Source organism: Megascapheus bottae, chromosome 3 (genome assembly GCF_031878675.1).
Source record: "Megascapheus bottae isolate mThoBot1 chromosome 3, mThoBot2.hap1, whole genome shotgun sequence".
NCBI classification, from domain to species: Eukaryota; Metazoa; Chordata; class Mammalia; order Rodentia; family Geomyidae; genus Megascapheus; species Megascapheus bottae.
In genome coordinates this window covers 11,265,077-11,274,009 of record NC_143511.1, presented here as the reverse complement: position 1 = coordinate 11,274,009, position 8,933 = coordinate 11,265,077, and positions in this window count along the sequence as shown.

Below are 8,933 nucleotides of genomic sequence, written 5' to 3'. Positions count from 1 at the left end.
TGTGACATTTGGTAAATGTTTACTATTCCTGCTAGCCCTGACTTCTTTTTTTTTCTTTGCCAGTCCTGGTCCTTGAACTCAGGACATTAACAATGTCCTTGGGCTTTCTCAAGACTACAGTTCTACCACTTGTGCTACAGCACCACTCTGGCTTTTTCTATGTATGTGGTACCAAAGAATCAAACCCAGGTCTTTGTACAAGGCAAGCACTCTACCACTAGGCCAGACTCCCCGCCATAGCCTTGCCTTCTTTATTTGGAGGTTTATGGTTTTGTGTCATTCGTGGGGCTTGAACTTCCAGTCTGGCTATTGACCCTGAGGTTTTGTGCTCAAGACGTGTTCTACCATTTGAGCCACAGATTGGTATTTGGGAGTTTGATTGAAGATAAGAATCTCACAGACTTCCCTGCCAGGTCTGGCTTTGAACCATAGTACCTTGTACAGGGAGGAGCACTAGGACTAGAGTTTAACATGGAGCCAATTATTTAATCAACACTCAGTATCTGTGGCCCATGAGGCTTGAGCTCTAGTCCTAGTGCTCCTCCCTGTACAAGGTACTATAGTGGGTAATATTTCCCAAAACAAAGCTCTGAATTATTTGTGCTTTCTGATTTCCATGGTGTAAATAGTCCCACAGTGGTCAATTTCATGTTTTTAACATAATACAATCAACGCAAGGTTGAGAAAAAGATCCACAATATATTGAAGCACACTCCTAATATTGGAATTATATTGGTTCAGTGGTTGTGACCATCTCTCCCTCTAATAATAAATTCTTTTCTAGCCCATTTTTTGCTGTAAAAGCTGCCTCTCCATGGTCATCTGTTAGAGAGCTGCCTCCTTTGCTCTCCTGAGTGTTAACACTCAAAACAGCACTAATCTTCACAGAAGCAAAACCTCCACCACTGTAGTGAGAGGTCATCTCTCTATTTTGATAGTAAGTTCTGGCATTCTGGGGGCCTCCTGACATTCTATATGTCACTGCCTTATCTCACAGATGCTGAGAACACCTGCCCACAACTTCTCCATTTCACAATTAAGTGGTCCCAGGTCTTGCATTTCTGCCGATTAAGATCAATATTTTCAAGAATAACAACTAGAAAGGCTGAATAGAATGAAAGAAACATCTGTTGGCCGATATTAGAGACTTTCTGAAGCAAGCCAAGATTTGAGGACCATAGTCCTTCAGGAGCTGTGGGAAGCAGTTACCACTCTGGTTTGCCATAAGAGACAAAGAAACCAGTCAAAAGTGAAGCTAAAGTCAAGGCCATCATTAGCTTTCCATCTGTCACAAATCTAGGCCAATGGAAGTTAGTGATCCATCCAATCAAAGCATCCATTCTTAAACCCTGGATTATGGATGAGCCGAGTCAGGTAATTTTGCTGTGGAAGCATTAGTGAACTCTTAGGTTATACCAGAAAAGAGTCTGAGATGCAGAGGGGGAAAAAGGTGAAAGGGGTGGGCAGTTTTTGGCCATCTCACTACAGTGGAAAGACTGAATATGGAGATTAGATAAGTCATGAGGAGAGGATCGGTAAGCATCATAGGTTTTCATTTGTGATTCCTAGAGTGCAACCACCTAAGAGGAGGAATAAACCAGAAGCAGACAGAGGCAAGACACGGAATGCAAGCGCAAACCAGCTCCACCCCTGAATAATCAAAGTTGTCTGTCTTATTCTAGTTCCCTGCTGAATGATGGAGTAGATTACATCTGGGAATAAAGAATATCATTTTGTGCCTCCACGATTTTTCACACACTATGTCCAACTTTCAATAAAATATTACCACACACACACACACACACACACACACACACACACACACACAGAGGCTCTTTTTGTCTGTGTTTCAGTAGAAAAGGAGGAGCTTAGGATCATGACTCCATCCTAGCAGCAGGTAAAATACTGAACAAACTGAAAAATCAATTCTTCTTAGATCCATTAGAGAAGTGAGTTCACAAGAGAAATCGTTGTACCCCAAAATTAAAAAGAGAGAGAACCATGACTTACCTGAATATACGCCTATTAGAGAAACCTTTGTGGAAACTAAGACTGGTCCAGGAAAACCCAAACTGTAGCTGTTGACTTACTGGAGGTTCAAAGTGACAGCACTGAAGAGAAGGGTGGAATATCAGGGGAACTGACACAGGGAGGACCTTCAGTCTTTGGAGCTCTATTTCTAAAGTGAGTATCAGAGAAAAGTCCTTTCATGCTTCAGTTGATGGTAGGAGGCCTGTTTAAGATAGTTATTTAAAAATATGCTAGAGTATCTGGCCTTCTTAAGAGCTAAAGTCAAGATGAATTAGCTTATCAATGTTAGGCGTTATTAGAACCTAGCTCCTTCACCCCGTGGAAAGGAAACACTCAACTCTAGCTCGCTCTTGCTGTGAAGTAGCTGTCATCCCTGAAGTGGGTGGGTATGAGGTTCATAGCCAAAGGTCAATGAGAAAATGGAACCAGCACCAGGTGAATTGAGGGGATTCAGTGGGGTTGAGATAGATGGTGGGGAGAATGATGGAAGGTATGACACTAATCTGGAGAAATTGTACTCATAAATTGACGTGCTGCATTGAAATCCTTTTGTAAAAATAAACATATAAAAAGATGAAAACCTAACCATAAAATTATCGACTGTTTCCCTTTTACCCACACCTTCAGAAGTGACTAGAGACCTGTCCATTCAAGTACATCATGCCAAGAAAACATTGTAAGACAGACTTAAAAACACAAATGCATGTTGTTTGCTTGTTTCTAGTCTTACTAGAGCTTAAATTTGGTTTTTATTTGGCTTATTTTTGTTCAAGTTTCTCCCTTTTCATTTCAGCTGGCTTTGTGGCTCAGTCCTCAGTTCTCAGCCCCTTATATAGAAAGGATTACAGGTGTTAGTGGAATGAGACTCATGAGTTAGGGACATCAGAATTGCCAGACCAAGAATTTAAAACAATGAGATGGTTGATATTCTAAAGGCTCCAATAGAAAAATTAAATAAGCAGAGAAATGATGTAAATGGGGAAATGGAAATGCTAAGAAATATTCAGAAAGAAATGTTTGAAATCAAAAACAAGAAATAAAGAATATGTGTGATAATTAGTAGACTACACATCATGGAGAAAAATGCATTTAACCTTGAGAATATGCCAACAAAGATGACAAAAACTGGAAAACAGAGGAGAAAAAGAAAAAGAAAAGGAAATATAGAATGCAAGAACTATGTGACAATTATAAAAAGTGTGATCAAAGATTAATGTAAGTACCAGAAAACAAAAAGAGGAAGGAGAAGCACAAATATTTAAGGCAATAATGATTGAGAACTTCTTCCAAATAATATCAGATACAGGCTGAGATCAGGGAGATTATGATTCCAGGCCAGCCCAGACAAATCATAGATATCTGAATTTCAGAGGACACCAAGCAGGATAACCATCACTCAGCTTCTCTCCCCCAAAATTATACTAAGAAAGATATTATTCAATCTCTGCATAAGTCAAAGAATGACAGGTCTTAAAGAAAGTCAGAGTGGGAAAAAAAACACCTTTCTATGGAGAAGCAAATAAGATTTGCTACTTGGATTATTTCCAACTTGTCCTCAACAACTGTGCAGTGAGAAAATAGAATGAAATATTCAGAGTGTTGAGAGGGAGAAAAAGAAAACAAACACAAATGAATTCTGTATACAACAAATTACCTTAAAAGTGAAGGAGAAATAAAAACTTTCTCAAACAAAACTTTAAGAAATTTATTGCCAGTAGACCTGTCTTGCAGGAAATGTTAAGAGAAGTTTTTCAGGGTGAAGGAAAATGATAAAATCAGAATCTCAAATCTAATAAACAAAGGAAGAAAATGAAATAAATAAGCATGAGTAAAGTAAAAATCTTCTTTGTCTTCTTAAATCTGACAATTTGTGCAAAATAATAATAGCAGCAACATTTCCAATGCTAATACCTTATTTATAGGTGAAATAAATTTTGGCAATGATACAAAGAATGAGAATGAATTGAAAGTCTTGCTATCAGAAGTTATTGGCCCTAACATGGGGGTGGCATTTGAAACTGAGTTTATATTGATGTGAATGAATGACCCCAAACACCAAGGAAAGTTAAAACAGTAATAAGAAAAAACTCCCAATGAAACCAGGTAAGATTCAGGTGCAAGTAGTTTACACCTATAATCCTAGTTACTTTTGAGACAGAGATGTAGAGAATTGCATTTAAGGGCCAACTGGAGCATGACTGAGAAAACTTCTTGACCAATACCTTAGAATAATGGCTCACGTTTGTCATAACAACTATATGGAAGACTGAGATCAGGATGACTGTCGTTCCAGGATATTCCAGGCAAATTTTCATGAGCCCGTCATCTTAACAGAAAAAGTTGAATGTGTTTATCATTTCAGCCACAGCATGGGAATCAGAAATAGAGGAAACATGGTCAAGTCTGACATGGATGAAAAGAGTAAGTAATAAGTTCATCTTGACTCAAGAGGAATGACACAAGGGGTAGAGCACATGCCTACCAAGTATAAGTGCTTGAATTCAAAACTCTAATATCAAAATAAAAACATAAAACACAGAAACAAATGGAAGTCAAACATAAACAAAGGCAACAAATAAAAGTGGTAAGAAATATGGTAAATATTTACCAAGTAGGTTAATAATTACTGCAAATATTAATCAAATGAGATTGCCAGAATAAATAAGGAAACAAGACCCAATTATCTGCTGCGTAGAAGAAACAAACCTTAAATATTAAATACATAAATATTAGAATTAAAGGAAGGCAGCAAGATATATCATACTGATTATAAAATAGAAGCTATATTAATTAAATAACAGACCAGATCAGGAAATATATCAAAAATCAAGAGAGACTCTACATAATAATAAAGGAGAGTTTCAAGATGACAAAACAATCCTTACTGTGTGTATACTTGCAGATAGAAGGTGAAGATATATGAAGGAAAATCTAAGGCTATATAGATTAACCAACTGGTAGAGTTGAAGAATTGAACACTACTTTATCAGAAATAGGCAAATTCAGCAGACAACAGATCAGCAAGGCCAGAGTTACAATCAATACCACATCAATCAACTTTACATGTTACACACCAATGAATTACTTGATGATTAAAACAAAGCAAAATACAGATTCTGGTCTAGCTCTTACATAGATACATTAAGATAAACCACATTCTAGATCATTAAAAACCAAGAAAAATGTAAAAACCAGATATCTCATAATATTTGAACATAGGCCACAATAGAATTAAACCAGAAATCAATAACAAAAGAATAGCTGAAAAGTCCCAAATATTTGAAGACTGAAGAACACATTTTTAAATACCATTTGGTTCGATAAAGAAATCTCAAGAGACATTTATAAATATTTTGAACTATATTAAAATCAAAGTACAACTTATCAAAAATTTCAGGATGCAGCCAAAGTATTTCTTTCAGTGAGACTTATCACATTTAATGCACACTTTAGTACAAAGAAAAACAATGAATAATCTATGCTTCTGCCTTAGGAAAATAGAAAAACAATAAATTAAATTCAATGTAAGTAGGAAAAATAATAAAATTTAAAGCAAAAGTTAATGAAATTGAAGTAAGAACTGAGTAAAGAAAAATCAACAAAGCCAAAAGCTAATCCTTTGAAATTATAAATGTAATTGATAAGCCTTTGGTCATTTTCAGAGTTAAAGTAGACAAAAAATAGTAATATAATTGGGGAAAAGGAACAATTTCATAGACCTTAAAAAATGGCAAAAATACTATAAATGCAGTCTGCCTATAAATTTGGTAAGTGCAGTACACAAGTTCTGAAAAGAGTCAGCTGCCTAAATGCACACAAAAAAAGTAAAAAATCCGGCTATGAATCTATAGTTAATGCCTATTACCCTAGCTAGTCCAGAGAATGAGAACAAGGGAATGAAGTGCAAGTGTAGATGAAGTGGTAGAGCACTAGTCTTGAGCAAAAAGCGAAGGAACCATGCGCAGACCCTGAGTTCAAGTCCCAGTATTGTTACACACACACACACACACACACACACACACACACACACACACAAATGCAACCAGACTAGCAAAGCAAAGAAATCAGAGGATACCTTAGAAAAAGGAATTAGAAAATTGTTTTCCTTTACAGATGGTGTGTTACTCTATTTGGGCATTCAGAAAGGAAAGACAACCCACAATTATGGAGAAATATTTTTTCTTTTTCTTTTTTCTTACTCCCCTTCCTTTTATATTCCTACTAGCATTAATTAGTTGTACAAAGAGATTTTGTTTTGACATGACCATATAGGTGAACAATATCCATTTTTAAGATTCATCTCCTCCATCACTTGACATTTCTGATGAAAGACTGTTATTGGAGATACATAAAGTCTTAATCTCAACAAAAAAATAATTTAAAAATGATGAAAAATAGTTAAAAGTTCCCAAAAGAGATCTCAGGAAAGACATGATGGAGGTTGCAAAGAAGCATGTAAAGAAAAGCTCTGCCTCATATATCATTAGTCCATTGCAGTGAAAGCAACAAGCAGATAAGAACAAATCCTTTTCTAAATGGCTACCCCCTAGTTAGAGTTATTACTCAGTGGTGGAGCACCTGCCCACATAGTCCAAGCCCCTGAGTTCAAACGCCAACACTGTGAAAGTAAGTGAACAAGTAAATAAACAAGTAAACAATCCAAAATCGATCACACTGACACTACGACATGTGAAACAATAGCAGCTCTCATTGGCTGAAGAATTATTAAGGTGATACAACCACTTTAGAAGACAATATGACCATTTCTGACAAAGATAAGCTTTCTCATCACAGAACACAGCAATCAAGCTCCTCAGTGTTCCATTCATTTACTCACATGTATTGGAAACAGGATGCCTCCAGAAAACTCTCTGTGCATGTTGATAGCAGCTTTATACACACCTGTTAAGTCTGGGAAGAATGACAATGATCCTTAGAAGGTAAATAGTAAATTGTGACACACCCAGTCCATGGGATATTATTCAGTACTAAAATGATTTGCACTCTCAAGCCACGGAAAGATGTAGAGGAGTATTCGATATATATTGCTAAGTGAAAGAAGCCAGACTAGAGTCTATCTAGGTGACATTTTGGTAAAAGGTAAGAACTAAGTGACTTGAAGAAAAATCAAGTTTGCCGCAGCTGGGAACAGAGCGAAGAGTCAGATCATGAAAATTTTTAGGCAATGAAAATATCCTGGCAGGCATCACGGATATGAGTCCCCATATCTGTGGTTTGAGCATGCCTGTGTGTCTTCTCCAAACTTCATGTGTTAAAAGTTCATGTCCTAGGTTAAGGGTTTTACAGGTAGGATGTGTGTGTGTGTGTGTGTGTGTGTGTGTGTGTGTGTGTGTGTGCAAGCATGCATGTGCGCCAGCCTTGGGACTTAAACTTAGGGTCTGGCTGCTATCACTGAGCGTTTGTACTCAAGGATAGCACTCTAGGACTTGAGCTATAGCTCCACTTACGGCTTTTTTGTGGCTAATTGAACGTGGGAGTCTCATAGGCTTTCCTTCCCAGGCTGACTTTGAATCACAGTCCTTAGATCTCTGCTTCCTGTGTATCTGGAGTTATAGGCATGAGGCACTGGTGCTTGGTTCTTTAGGCAGGACCTTTTAAGAGATCATTGGATCATGAGAATTTCTCCTCTCATGAGCAGAGTTAAGGTTACAACCATACCATTCTGGTACGTGGTGCTACTTATGAAGCTCTGTATTTTTAAGGGAACTTATGACAGAAGTCTCTATAATTTCCATCCACTTGTACCTAAATGTGCTCCTGTAACTACTATTATCAGAATAGTATATGAAACATGGAAATCTTAAACACTTAAATAAAAAGCTGAGCTATGGTGGCTCACTTCCTTAAGCGTAACTACTAAGGAGGTTGATAACTGAGGAATGCATTTTGAAAAGAGTTTGGATCTCCAATTAACCAGCAAAAAAGCCATAAGTGGAGCTGTAGCTCAAGTGGTAGAGTGCTAGCCTTCAACCAAAGCTCAGGGACAGCCCCAGGCCCCAAGTTCAAGCCCCAAAACTGGCACATAAACATGTTTGTGCACACATATGCACTCATGCACACACAAACACAAACACACAATTCTGAAACAACCATTACTTAAAAATAATGAAGACAGCCCTAAGTGTAAGTAGGATTGATCAAAGAAAAAAAGCAATACTTAATGTGGAAAAATAACTACGTTAAAGAGGTTTTTTATATGAGAAATGGAAAACTATAATGGCAGAAATTCCAGGTTTTAGTGAAAAATGTTTAAATGAAAAGCCAAGGCACAGAAGAGAAAAGAGACATTAGCTAAACTATTACCTAAATTGATAAATGCTAACTCATACAATGTACCTTGACAATAGGGCCAAATTAATTCATGTGCATCCCTAAAAATATCATAATGAAGCTTCTTACTTTGAGCAACTAATAAATATTAACAAAATGCAGTACCATTCATGTCTACATTAAGATCATATGCAGAAATATTGAAGACATATCAAATCAATTCAAAAAATCTCAAAACATGCACTTCCAATTTTCATACAATGTCAAAGACTGCCCCTAACATTTGTGGAATATACTCACTTAAAAAAGAGAAAGGGGGGCCGGGAGTTTGGCCTAGTGGTTAAAGTGCTTGCCTAGCATGCATGAAGACCCGGGTTCTATTCCTCCGTACCACATACGTAGAAAAAAAAGCCGGAAGTGATGCTGAGGCTCAAGTGGTAGAGCTCTAGCCTTGAGAAAGTTCAAGTACTCAGGCCCTGAGCTCAAGCCCAGGACTGGCAAAAAAAAAAAGAGAGAAAGGGGCTGGGAATTTGGCCTAGTGGTACAGTGCTTGCCTAGCATGCACGAAGACCCTGGTTTGATTCCTTGGTACCAAGCTACTCAGAAGGCTG